Below are 15223 nucleotides of genomic sequence, written 5' to 3'. Positions count from 1 at the left end.
GGTGAGTGGTTAAGAGTTGCTTGTGAGGGTCGAAAGAGGGAGTGGATAGTGACAGGAAGATCATCGTGGGTGACAGGGTAAGTTTAGAGTTCGTGATTTTCCGAACTAGAGATTGAATTTCTTCCCAGTAGTCTTTGATAATAGGGCATGACCACCAAAGGTGCAAGTACGTGCCTGGAGCCGACTTACAGCGCCAGCACGTGTCAGTAGGAGCTAAGCGTTTGTGAAAGAGCCAGTCGGGGGTTCGATACCAGCGGGAGAGGAGTTTGTAATGGGCCTCTTGTAGTCTGACGCAGGCCGAGGGGCCATGTGATTGTCTTAGAACCGTCTGAACCTCTTCTGGGGTCAGGGAAATCTGTAGGTCACGTTCCCAGCTGATGAGGAAGGCAGGTTTGGACGTCGTTGGAGGATCAACAAAGCGATGTAAAAGAATAGAGGTTTTCCGTAAAAGACGTGTGCGGGATTGGAGGGATTTTTCAAATGGGGTCAAGATGGAGCGCAGTGTCCTGGAGGCATTAAATTTGTCTATAAGGAATTTCAATCTCTGTGCATGAAGGAAAGATAGTCTGTTAAATTGGGAGAGGGAAGCACACTTTTCCCAAGAGAGGGAATGGTCTGAGTCGGAGATATCTAGAAGCGTGATGCCGCTTAATAGTTCAAAGAGATCATCCCGTATCAGAGGGCGCGGACATACCAAAGACTGCAAGAGACCTAGTGGGAGTAAGGGAGATGGGGAAGGTGCAAGAGTGGGCGCCAAGGAGCGCCATGACTCTAAAGCTCCTCGGAGCAAGGGATTGGAGGATAAGGAAGTAGGAGGATGGCGGGGAGGGTGCCACAAAGCATCAGCCACAAGATTGTGAATGTGGAGGGTAGAGGAGTGTAAGGGAAAGGTGAGAGAAGTCCACCACCCCAGTTGAATGGCCGAGTAATATCGCGATATGTCTGGGAGACCAATACCACCAGCAGATTTAGGTTTGGTCAGCAAAGACCAGGGAAGTCTGGGGGGTTTGGACCGCCAAATGAATTTAGTGAAGAGACTGCGAAGAGAGGCGAAAAAGGATTTGGGGAGAAATATAGGGAGCATGGACATTTTATATAGGATTTTTGGGACCAGGTACGTTTGGATCAGATTTTTGCGCCCAAACCACGATATCGGTAGGGTGTTGTAGGCAGCTAAATCTTTGGCCAGTTCTTTTAGGAGGGGAGTGAAATTTAGGCGAAAAAGGTCTTGAAGATTGGGGGACAAGATAATGCCCAAGTATTTAAGAGATGTGGAAGTCCATTGATAAGGAGTAGAAGTTTTAAGCATGTACTTTTGCGCGGGGGGAGGTTAATTTAGAGTATTCCCAATTTTGTTAGGTTCGCCTTATATCGAGATAAGGAACCGTAGTGAAGTAATAGGTCAGTGATTGCCGGCAGTCCAGTGGACGGGTTTGAGATAATGAATAGAACATCATCTGCGAAGGCAGTGATCTTGAAGGTACAGCCTCTAATGGAGACGCCCTGAATAAGATCTGATTGGCGTACCGCCTGGAGAAGAGTCTCAAGAACGAGAACAAAGAGAGTGGGGGAGAGTGGGCACCCCTGGCGGGTGCCGTTCGTGATTTTGAAGGTAGTGGAGAGGGTACCGTTGATTTTCAGCTTAGCGTGAGGATGTGCGTATAGCGAAAATATAGCTGTTACAAATTCTTGCGGAAGGCCAAATTTGAGCAGTGTTAAGCGCATGAAGTCCCAGTCTACGCGGTCAAACGCTTTTTCAGCGTCAACCCCAAGTAGGACCAGGGGAGAGTTGGTTAATTTGGCGTTGCGGATCAGGGGGAGAAGTTTGGCGGTATTATCTCGTCCCTCATGACCATGGACAAATCCGACCTGATCATCCTTGATCAGGAGCGGGACGATAGGACGGAGGCGAAGAGCTAAGATTTTTGCCCATATTTTGAGATCGACATTTAGTAAGGAGATAGGGCGGTAGCTACCGCATTGGGAGGGGTCCTTCCCCTCTTTAGGTATAAGTGTGATGTGGGCTTCCTGGGCTTGACAAGGAAGTGGGCTTCCCTGCATCAAAGCATTGCATGTGGCGGCCAGGTGAGGGGAAAGAATGTTGACAAATTTCTTGTAATACTGCAGGGGAAATCCGTCCGGGCCTGGACTCTTTCCAGAGGGAAAGCTGTGAAGAACGGAGTTGAGTTCACTCACAGTTATTGGGGAGGTTAATGTATCAATCTCCGATAGGGGTACCTTAGGTAGATTAAGGGAATCTAAGAATTGAATGGTAAGAGCGCGTTTATCAGAGTCTGACATAGGAGAGGGCTGAAGCTTGAGGTTATAAAGATCTGAGTAAAATTGAACAAATTCAGACGCAATTGCAGAGGTTGAGGTTCGAAGCTCACCGGTCCGGGATTTGATCGAGGTGATAAAGGATTTAGAGCGAGCCTTTCTGATGAGAGAGGACATGAGTCTGCTTCCTCTATCGCCATGAGCATAAAGGAGAGACCTAAAGTGAAAAAAATGTTTTGAGTAACGTACATTCAAGAGAGCTCTAAGTTTTTCCCTAAGGGAGATTAGGGAGGTCAGGGCCAAGGTGGCGGAGGAGCGTTTATGGAGCCTTTCCAGGTCTGCTATCTGGGAGAGTAAGAGGTCAAGTTCTTTTTGTTTGGATTTCTTGCGAACTGAGGAAATTTTGATCAAGGATCCGCGGATAAAGGCTTTATGAGCTTCCCATACGATGGTGGGGCATATATCTGGTGTTGTGTTGAGTTCAAAGTATTCAGATAGAGAAGTGGTAATCTCCCGAATAAGCGACTCATCCTCCAATAAGGACTCATTTAATGTCCACGTCGAGTGAGGTCTCGGGACGGTCTGATTCGTAGTGGTGACAGAGACAGGGGCATGATCGGAAATGGTGATCTGGCCAATAGAAGACGAGAGTATCGTAGGGAGCAGAGCCGAGGAGATGTAAATGTAATCCAGGCGGTGGTGGGAGTTCTTAGGGTGGGAAAAGAAAGTGAAGTCTTTGGTAGATGGGTTCAAGGAGCGCCAGATATCAACTAGGTGGAGATCTTGTAGAGTCTGCGTGAGCTTGCTAATAAGCCTTTGAGAGATGGGAGTAGATTTGGAGGTGGAGTCCAGACTTGGACACATGGCCATATTGAAGTCGCCTCCGAGAATAACATGACCCTCTTTAAAGGAGGATAGCACTTCCAGCGAGTTGATCAGCCAAGAGGCTTGGTGTCGGTTAGGGGCATATAGAGAAGCGAAAGTAAAGGTGGTGGAGGCCACCGAACCTTTGATAAAAAAGGGCTCTGCCCTCAGAGTCAGCATAAATGCCTGTTAACCGAAAAGGAACCGAATGATGGATGAGGATAGAGACACCTTTAGATTTGCTGTGAGGGCAGGGGGAGTGAAAGGCTTGATTGTAGTCTCGTAGGGGCAGTTTGGGTAAGTGGCCCGTCTTCAAATGTGTTTCTTGCAAATATACTACAGACGCTTTAAGTTTACGGAGTAGTAGGAATGTGTGATGCCGTTTTTGGGGAGAGTTAAGACCTTTGGCATTGTAGGAAGTATAGGTGAATCGCGCGGATTGGTGAGTTGACATGGCGCTCAGGGTGAGGGATGTGTGGAGGACAGGGAGAGAAACTATGAGAGAGTAGGGGAAGGGTTACCAAAGTTAGAAGGGCGGATGAGGGTTGGATCAAAAGGGGAAGGATAGAGGGAGAGAAAAAAGGGGGGGAAGTAAGGAGAGCAAGAGTAAGGCGAAAGAAGGAAAGAAAGAGTAGAGAGGCACACGTGAGGGTCCGGGTCAGGGAGACAAGGGGGAAGAGGAGGGGGTAAGGGAAGATAAGGTCAACAGGGGGGAAGGGGGGGGGAGATCCTCAGTTCTGCACACAGGAGGAGAGCAAGGTAGTAGTGTTGGGTTAGTGGTAAAGCCTACAAACCACGAAACCCGCTTGAACTGACTTATAGTCAGTAACGAATACTATCCCGAAACTGCAAAAGAGGGATAGTAAAGGGGTGAAGTGTTTCCTGATCTGTGCGTGTCTGCTATTTAACCACACAAAAAATCATTGCGAAAAAAGTAAGGACACGGTCATGAAAAAGAAAAGGAAAAAGGAAAAAGAAAAAAAAAGGAAAAAAAAAGAAAAAAAAAAAAAAGAAAAAAGGATGAGGAGGCAGGTCGGTTGTAAGAAAATTAGTGAGAAGAGCGAGGCCAAAGTTGAGAAACTTAACAAGAGTTAGAATGGGAGGAGAGAAAAGAAGAAGAGATAGATACGAAGCAGTCTAGGAAAGGCCAGGTAAACGAGATAAGCATAGGTAGGAGAAAGCTAACTAGTCAGCAAAAGGGATTAGTGAATGCCGTTATATTGAGTCTGAAGACGGACAGACAGGAGTCAGGGTGAGGAATGCATGTAGCTAATAGAGATGAGCGAACACTAAAATGTTCGAGGTTCGAAATTCGATTCGAACAGCCGCTCACTGTTCGAGTGTTCGAATGGGTTTCGAACCCCATTATAGTCTATGGGGAACATAAACTCGTTAAGGGGGAAACCCAAATCCGTGTCTGGAGGGTCACCAAGTCCACTATGACACCCCAGGAAATGATACCAACACCCTGGAATGACACTGGGACAGCAGGGGAAGCATGTCTGGGGGCATAAAAGTCACTTTATTTCATGGAAATCCCTGTCAGTTTGCGATTTTCGCAAGCTAACTTTTCCCCATAGAAATGCATTGGCCAGTGCTGATTGGCCAGAGTACGGAACTCGACCAATCAGCGCTGGCTCTGCTGGAGGAGGCGGAGTCTAAGATAGCTCCACACCAGTCTCCATTCAGGTCCGACCTTAGACTCCGCCTCCTCCGGCAGAGCCAGCGCTGATTGGCCGAAGGCTGGCCAATGCATTCCTATGCGAATGCAGACTTAGCAGTGCTGAGCCATTTCTGCTCAACTACACATCTGATGCACACTCGGCACTGCTACATCAGATGTAGCAATCTGATGTAGCAGAGCCGAGGGTGCACTAGAACCCCTGTGCAAACTCAGTTCACGCTAATAGAATGCATTGGCCAGCGCTGATTGGCCAATGCATTCTATTAGCCCGATGAAGTAGAGCTGAATGTGTGTGCTAAGCACACTCATTCAGCACTGCTTCATCACGCCAATACAATGCATTAGCCAGTGCTGATTGGCCAGAGTACGGAATTCGGCCAATCAGCGCTGGCTCTGCTGGAGGAGGCGGAGTCTAAGGTCGGACCTGAATGGAGACTGGTGTGGAGCGATCTTAGACTCCGCCTCCTCCAGCAGAGCCAGCGCTGATTGGCCGAATTCCGTACTCTGGCCAATCAGCACTGGCTAATGCATTGTATTGGCGTGATGAAGCAGTGCTGAATGTGTGTGCTTAGCACACACATTCAGCTCTACTTCATCGGGCTAATAGAATGCATTGGCCAGCGCTGATTGGCCGAATTCCGTACTCTGGCCAATCAGTGCTGGCCAATGCATTCTATTAGCTTGATGAAGCAGAGTGTGCACAAGGGTTCAAGCGCACCCTCGGCTCTGATGTAGCAGTGCCGAGTGTGCATCAGATGTGTAGTTGAGCAAAACTGACTCAGCACTGCTAAGTCTCTGCATTCGCATAGGAATGCATTGGCCAGCCTTCGGCCAATCAGCGCTGGCTCTGCCGGAGGAGGCGGAGTCTAAGGTCGGACCTGAATGGAGACTGGTGTGGAGCGATCTTAGACTCCGCCTCCTCCAGCAGAGCCAGCGCTGATTGGTCGAGTTCCGTACTCTGGCCAATCAGCGCTGGCCAATGCATTCTATTAGCCCGATGAAGTAGAGCTGAATGTGTGTGCTTAGCACACACATTCAGCTCTACTTCATCAGGCTAATAGAATACATTGGCCAATCAGCGCTGGCCAATGCATTCTATTAGCTTGATGAAGCAGAGTGTGCACAAGGGTTCAAGCGCACCCTCGGCTCTGATGTAGCAGAGCTGAGGGTGCACAAGGGTTCAAGTGCACCCTCGGCTCTCCTACATCAGAGCCGAGGGTGCGCTTGAACCCTTGTGCAGCCTCGGCTCTGCTACATCAGAGCCGAGGGTGCGCTTGAACCCTTGTGCACACTCTGCTTCATCAAGCTAATAGAATGCATTGGCCAGCACTGATTGGCCAGAGTACGGAATTCGGCCAATCAGCGCTGGCCAATGCATCCCTATGGGAAAAAGTTTATCTCACAAAAATCACAATTACACACCCGATAGAGCCCCAAAAAGTTATTTTTAATAACATTCCCCCCTAAATAAAGGTTATCCCTAGCTATCCCTGCCTGTACAGCTATCCCTGTCTCATAGTCACAAAGTTCACATTCTCATATGACCCGGATTTGAAATCCACTATTCGTCTAAAATGGAGGTCACCTGATTTCGGCAGCCAATGACTTTTTCCAATTTTTTTCAATGCCCCCAGTGTCGTAGTTCCTGTCCCACCTCCCCTGCGCTGTTATTGGTGCAAAAAAGGCGCCAGGGAAGGTGGGAGGGGAATCGAATTTTGGCGCACTTTACCACGTGGTGTTCGATTCGATTCGAACATGGCGAACACCCTGATATCCGATCGAACATGTGTTCGATAGAACACTGTTCGTTCATCTCTAGTAGCTAATAACGTTACCTAGGAGAGCAAGAGAGCGTATAAGTGATATCACAAAAAGCAAGATATGATTCTCTGAGTAGATACAGCCCATGAGAGTAATCAACAAAAGGTGCATACTTTGGAAGTGTGATATAGCGAAGCTCATGTGCCGGGCTTTGTACCGATATCAAAAGGGGGGGGGGGGGAGGGAGTAGACAGGCAGGGATTACGGAAGAGGAAGGGGGGGGCAGGGGCGAGGAAGGAAGATGGATTGATAGAACGGTGTTAGGGAAGGTCAGGTTCAGTATGGATAGTGAGTAGTATATGAGGGAAAAGGAGATCAAACATGGGTTAAGAGATACATGCTAGAACAAGTAGTCAGTCCACATATTTAGCGATATTGTAATCGTGAGTCAGCACATATACATAAATCTGATGTCGGAGGTAACAAAAGTTAAGACGGACGCTCCACAATATAGGGCGAAAACAGATTATACAGTAAGCAAAAGAAGTGAGGGAAGTAGGGGGAAGATCAGAAGGCGTAGGAGTGGCTGGTAAGACGGGAAAGAGGGCAGGCGTGTTCAGGCGAGTAGGAGGAGTAAGGTAGGGTGGGAGGTAAGGTGAGGGAGGGCTGCATGAGGAGGCTGGGATGATTGGGAATGGGGTGGGTAAGGGTTAATAGGGCGAAATGAGCGGGAAATAGGAGGCAGCGGGGAAGAAGGAGACAGAGGCGGGAAAACTTCCTGCCAAAACAAGAGTACATAGTGACCGCCATTTTAAAGCTAAACCATAAGAAACCATAACATGTAGTAAAATACAAGTAAATGTTACAATATTGATGAAGAAATAACACAGTATAAAACAGGTGAACTACACAAGAAAATCTATAGGAAGATATGATGAAAAAACGAACCTTCGTAGGTCAATAAAGCGAAAACCGGTGGGAGTCCATCTGAGTAGTCCAAACAGTGAACATGCAAATAAATCCGACCGGGTCCCCCTAAAAACAGGAACCGATAGGCAAGAGAGTGAGAGGAGCAAACAGTCCCCACTCCTTTAGCGGTTAGACGTGGAAGCGTCACGCTGCTTCATCGGTGTTTTGCGGGTCGCCGGAGACTTAGGTCTGCGTGGCGTGCGAGGAGGCTCTGCGATGTCAGATCGGAGGGTTGGCAGCTGTAATGGCTCGTCCTGTAGCGGCATCCATGAGGGAAGCTGCATGGGTGGAATCCCTAGAATGTCCCACAAAGGTTCTAGATGAGAGGGTTGGTGCACATTATATCTGCGGCCGTTTTTCAGAAGGGAAATCCCGAAAGGGAAGAGCCACGCATAAGGGATGTTGTGCGCTCTAAGCTGGTCTAGCAAGGGTTTCATCAATCTTCTTTTTTGTAGGGTGGAAGGAGCCAGGTCTTGAAATATCTGGATAGGACAACCTTCAAAGACTAGATCTTTCTTATCCCTGGCAGCCTTAAGGAGGTCCGAAGTATGCGAGGAGGAGAGTAGAGCGCACACTATGTCACGGGGGGGTTCGTCCGGTCCCGGCTTCGGGCGTACCGCTCTGTGTATGCGATCTATAGAGACTTTCTCGGCCATGTCTGCACCAAGAAGCGAGGTAACCACCGAGAGGGCTAAAGACGGGAGAGTCTCTTGAAGATATGTTTCCGGGAGGCCTCTAATCCGAAAGTTTCGCCTGCGGGATCTATTTTCTAGATCTTCAATAACCAGGTAAGTATTGTTGAAGTGTGCGGTTTGAGAATCTATGCGTTCAGCCATGGAAGTTGCCGCTTTGAGGAGTTGAGACTGTCCCCCTTCCAGGGTATCAACTCTCCGCGTGGTGGACGTTAGTTCGGCCCGGAATTCTGCGAATTCTGCTACTAGGGGTGCAACTGCTTGGTTGAGAACCTTACGTAGATAACTCTTTGAAATCGGGGCTGGATTGTGATCCAATTGTGTACTTTCCCCGTCCGAGTCCATAGCCGCATCAGGGATGCTGGAAGAGTCTTCGGGCGCCATCTTAGAGGTAGAAGCAGGTGAGTTAAAGATCTGTTTCTTTAGGAACTTGTGCATGGCGGCTTGATGAGGCAGTAGACCTCTCGAGTCCTGGGAGTCTTGGGTCTTATCTCGCCCAATTTTAACCATTGTCCTCTGCAAAGGGAAGCTGTACGGTGGAAAAAAAGCAGACACTGGTAGTGGAGCTCGTAGGCTAAGCGTCCATTACAGTCCGCGGTCAGGCTCCGCCCCTCATCCAGTGCAAATATATTAAATATCCAGTGCACATATATTAAATATCCAGTGCACATATATTATATATCCAGTGCACATATATCATATATATCTAGTGCACATATATTACATATCTAATGCACATATATTATATATATCCAGTGCACATATATTAAATATCCAGTGCACATATATTATATATTTCCAGTGCACATATATTAAATATCCAGTGCACATATATTAAATATCCATTGCACATATGTTATATTTCCAGTGCACATATATTATATATATCCACTGCACATATATTGTATATACCAAGTGCAAATATATTAAATATCCAGTGCACATATAATAAATATCCAGTGCACATATATTATATATATCCAGTGCACATATATTAAATATCCAGTGCACATATATTATATATCCAGTGCACATATATCATATATATCTAGTGCACATATATTACATATATATATATATATCCAGTGCACATATATTAAATATCCATTGCACATATATTATATTTCCAGTGCACATATATTATATATATCCAGTGCAAAAATATTAAATATCCAGTCACATATATTATATATCCAGCAAACATATATAATATATATCCAGTGAACATATATTAAATATCCAGTGCACATATATTATATATCCAGTGCACATATATTAAATATCCAGTGCACATATATTATATATCCAGTGCACATACATTATATATATCCAGTGCACATATATTAAATATCCAGTGCACATTTATTAAATTTACAGTGCACATATAATATATATATATATATATATATATATATATATATATTTACAGTGCACATATATTTTATATCCAGTGCACATGTATTATATATCCAGTGCACATATATTATATATATCCAGTGCACATATATTATATATATCCAGTGCACATATATTAAATATCCAGTGCACATATATTATATATATCCAGTGCACATATATTAAATATCCAGTGCACATATATTATATATATCCAGTGCAAATATATTAAATATCCAGTGCACATATATTATATATCCAGCGCACATATATAATATATATCCAGTGCACATATATTAAATATCCAGTGCACATATATTATATATCCAGTGCACATATATTATATATATATCCAGTGCACATATATTAAATATCCAGTGCACATACATTATATATATCCAGCACACATATATTAAATATCCAGTGCATATATATATATATATATATATATATATATATATATATATCCAGTGCACATATATTATATATCCAGTGCACATATATTATATATCCAGTGCACATATATTATATATATCCAGTGCACATGTATTAAATATCCAGTGCACATATATTATATATCCAGTGCACATACATTATATATATATCCAGTACACATATATTAAATATCCATAGCACATATATTACATTTCCAGTGCACATATATTATATATATCCAATGCACATATATTAAATATCCAGTGCACATATATTATATATATCCAGTGCACATATATTAAATATCCATTGCACATATATTATATATATCCAGTGTACATATATTAAATATCCAGTGCACATATATTATATTTCCAGTGTACATATATTAAATATCCAGTGCACATATATTATATATCCAGTGCACATATATTATATATCCAGTGCACTTACATTATATATATATATCCAGTGCACATATATTAAATATCCATAGCACATATTTTAAATTTCCAGTGCATATATATATATATATATATATATATATATATATATATATATATATATCCAGTGCACATATATTATATATATCCAGTGCACATATATTAAATATCCAGTGCACATATATTATATATATCCAGTGCACATATATTAAATGTCCATTGCACATATATTATATATATCCAGTGTACATATATTAAATATCCAGTGCACATATATTATATTTCCAGTGCACATATATTAAATATTCAGTGCACTTATATTATATTTCTAGTGCACATATATTATATATATCCAATGCACATATATTATATATATCCAGTGCACATATATTAAATATCCAGTGCACATATATTATATATCCAGTGCACATATATTAATTATCCAGTGCAGATATATTATATATATCCAGTGCACATATATTAAATATCCAGTGCACATATATTATATATATCCAGTGCACATATATTAAATATCCATTGCACGTATATTAAATATCCAGTGCACATATATTATATATCCAGTGCACATATATCAACCTTTTCGCTGCCAAGGGTCTCTGGAAATTTTGCACCTCCAGTAGCCAGAGCAATTTTCACAGTTTTGAGATGGACAAATCAAACCTAAATTGCAACATTAAAAAAGCATCCAACCCCCCCCCCCCCCTCCCTATACCTATATATTTTCTTAAAGTAGACACCTGCAGCATTGTCAGAATGCCACTTGGTACTGTATACGAACAGGCACCTTCATGCAATTTTGATTTAAAGTGAATGTTTTATGAAAAAATGCAAATAAATGTATATTAATTGTTAAAAGCGGAAACCAAACAAAAAATTAAATGCACCAAACCTCCTAAAAATAAGAGTTCAACATGTGCAGAGTTCATACATATCACTTTGGCCTGAACCCGCATGCACGTGTCTTCAGAAAATCGCTAGAACTGGAAGGAACAAAATTCTGCTTTGAAGCTGGAAATGCTAAAAAAGTATCATCCTATAAAATGTAGGGATTACACACCATGAAAAGTAAGTGAACTCCTAAACCCTATATATTTTTTGAAAGTAGACAACCTGAAAATTACAAATGTCTTAATGGGTCATCGATAGCCACATCCACCTTCATGCAACTTTGCGACCAACACAAATAATTTTTTGAAAAAATATGCTAAAACACATATTTGCACCTAAAACTCATGTTCAATCTCACATTCATATACAAAATACTTTTAAAATAATAGCTTATGGTGTATACAATGTGTATATATACTATATGTACCGCAAACATCAACTACAACAAGAGCTCGGACTCCCAAAAACACGAATACAGAAGACAAGCAGGATTTTGCTGTTGTTCACTAATATGTTAAAAAGCTATACTGCACCTACCAAACTGTGACTGTGATACCAAAATCTAACTTTTTTCAGAGTACACAGCATACCGTATATAAAAACACAATTTAATTGTTTATATATACAACCACCTTCATTCAACTTTGCCGCACACAGAGATTGCTAGCAAAAATTGCGCAAAAATTCAAATTTGCCACTAAAGTGCGGCTCAAGAAATCCCTTTCTGCAAACATAATTTACTGTCCATAAAACTGCAGTATGTGAGGAGTTCATACATACCACACATGTATATACAGTATATACCACACATGTATATACAGTACATACCACACTATATATACAGTATATACCACACATGTATATACAGTACACACCACACATGTATATACAGTACACACCACACATGTATATACAGTACACACCACACATGTATATACAGTACATACCACACATGTATATATTTACAGGGGCGGGTGTTAAAGAATCGCCAAAATCGCAGAAATGCGCCATCCCATTTTGCGCATGCAAATTAAATAGGACTTTACATAAAAATGTTATTTTCCGTCCCCCTATAATAATTTTAGCAATCTATACGTCATCTCTAGTGATAATCATTATTACTATTATTTTAGCGTGTAACGGATATCACTAGAGACGTATTTTACTGTAGAAAGCTCAGGTATAGACAGGACAGGGATTGGCTGAAATGTAAACTTTATTTGCGACTTTATGTATATGTTGTGTAAGTGTTTGGTGCAACTTTTTTTTTTTGGCGCTGCGACCTGGACAATGGTAAACGTCTGGGTCACAGCGCCAATAAACTTCCTGGTTATGTTCAGGAGGTATAACATAAGAATACCCCACTAGTAAAGCTCAGGGGGGAATCACATTATACCTGTATGTGACAATCAGAGACAAATGTATAGTATACGCTCTGATTGGCAGGAGAAGGGTTAATAGGGACAATAGAGTCCCTGCCACCCCCCTCCTGCTGTCACATACAAGTTATGCAGAGAGTCTGATCGTTTCTCTGTCTCTCTCTCTCTGCTGGGCTGCTCCTGTCCCTCTTCCTTTCTTGTTAGATCGCAAATTGCTTGCTTAGACAGGAGGGGGGGACACTTTGGAGCTCTATATCTTTGGACTGCATCAACATATCTTGATGCTTTCAATTGCATTTTAAAGAGGAGAATCTCGATGATGATAAAGAACTCGATGATTGGATGTACAATTTTGGAGAAATTCACTGTTGAAACGCTGTCGGGAATTGAGATCTGCAGTTGGATCTCAATGCCAAATAGTGTTTTCAACAGTGAATCGTTCCAAGACTGTAAGTAAAATCAGCAAGTCCCTGGTATCATTTTAAAGATGAGAGTCTCTTCTTTAAAATGCATTTTAAAGCATCAAGATATGTTGATGCATTCCAGAGATATCGGTATTAGTAGGGAGGACGTACTAAGTATGTCCTCGGCTACTGAAGTGCCACCTTGGGAGCAGGTACAGTGTACGTGCCTGGCAGCGAAAGGGTTAATCTACACATCACACATAAATATACACACCGCACATAAATATACACACCGCACATAAATATACACACCGCACATAAATATACACACCGCACATAAATATACACACCGCACACAAATATACACACCGCACATAAATATACACACCGCACATAAATATACACACCGCACATAAATATACACACCGCACATAAATATACACACCGCACATAAATATACACACCGCACATAAATATACACACCGCACATAAATATACACACCACACACAAATATACACACCGCACATAAATATACACACCGCACATAAATATACACACCGCACATAAATATACACACCGCACATAAATATACACACCACACATAAATATACACACCACACATAAATATACACACCACACACAAATATACACACCACACACAAATATCCACACCGCACATAAATATACACACCGCACATAAATATACACACCGCACATAAATATACACACCGCACATAAATATACACACCGCACATAAATATACACACCGCACATAAATATACACACCGCACACAAATATCCACACCGCACATAAATATACACACCGCACATAAATATACACACCGCACATAAATATACACACCGCACATAAATATACACACCGCACACAAATATCCACACCGCACATAAATATACACACCGCACATAAATATACACACCGCACATAAATATACACACCGCACATAAATATACACACCGCACATAAATATACACACCGCACATATATATACACCGCACATAAATATACACACCGCACATAAATATACACACCGCACATAAATATACACACCGCACATAAATATACACACCGCACATAAATATACACACCGCACATAAATATACACACCGCACATAAATATACACACCGCACATAAATATACACACCGCACACAAATATCCACACCGCACATAAATATACACACCGCACATAAATATACACACCGCACATAAATATACACACCGCACATAAATATACACACCGCACACAAATATCCACACCGCACATAAATATACACACCGCACATAAATATACACACCGCACATAAATATACACACCGCACATAAATATACACACCGCACATAAATATACACACCGCACACAAATATCCACACCGCACATAAATATACACACCGCACATAAATATACACACCGCACATAAATATACACACCGCACATAAATATACACACCGCACATAAATATACACACCGCACATATATATACACCGCACATAAATATACACACCGCACATAAATATACACACCGCACATAAATATACACACCGCACATAAATATACACACCGCACATAAATATACACACCGCACATAAATATACACACCGCACATAAATATACACACCGCACACAAATATACACACCGCACACAAATATCCACACCGCACATAAATATACACACCGCACATAAATATACACACCGCACATAAATATACACACCGCACACAAATATACACACCGCACACAAATATCCACACCGCACATAAATATACACACCGCACATAAATATACACACCGCACATAAATATACACACCGCACATAAATATACACACCGCACATAAATATACACACCGCACATAAATATACACACCGCACATAAATATACACACCGCACATAAATATACACACCGCACATAAATATACACACCGCACATAAATATACACACCGCACATAAATATACACACCGCACATAAATATACACACCGCACATAAATA

This window comes from Leptodactylus fuscus, unplaced genomic scaffold (assembly GCF_031893055.1).
Source record: "Leptodactylus fuscus isolate aLepFus1 unplaced genomic scaffold, aLepFus1.hap2 HAP2_SCAFFOLD_90, whole genome shotgun sequence".
Taxonomy (NCBI): domain Eukaryota; kingdom Metazoa; phylum Chordata; class Amphibia; order Anura; family Leptodactylidae; genus Leptodactylus; species Leptodactylus fuscus.
This window is presented reverse-complemented; position numbering follows the sequence as displayed.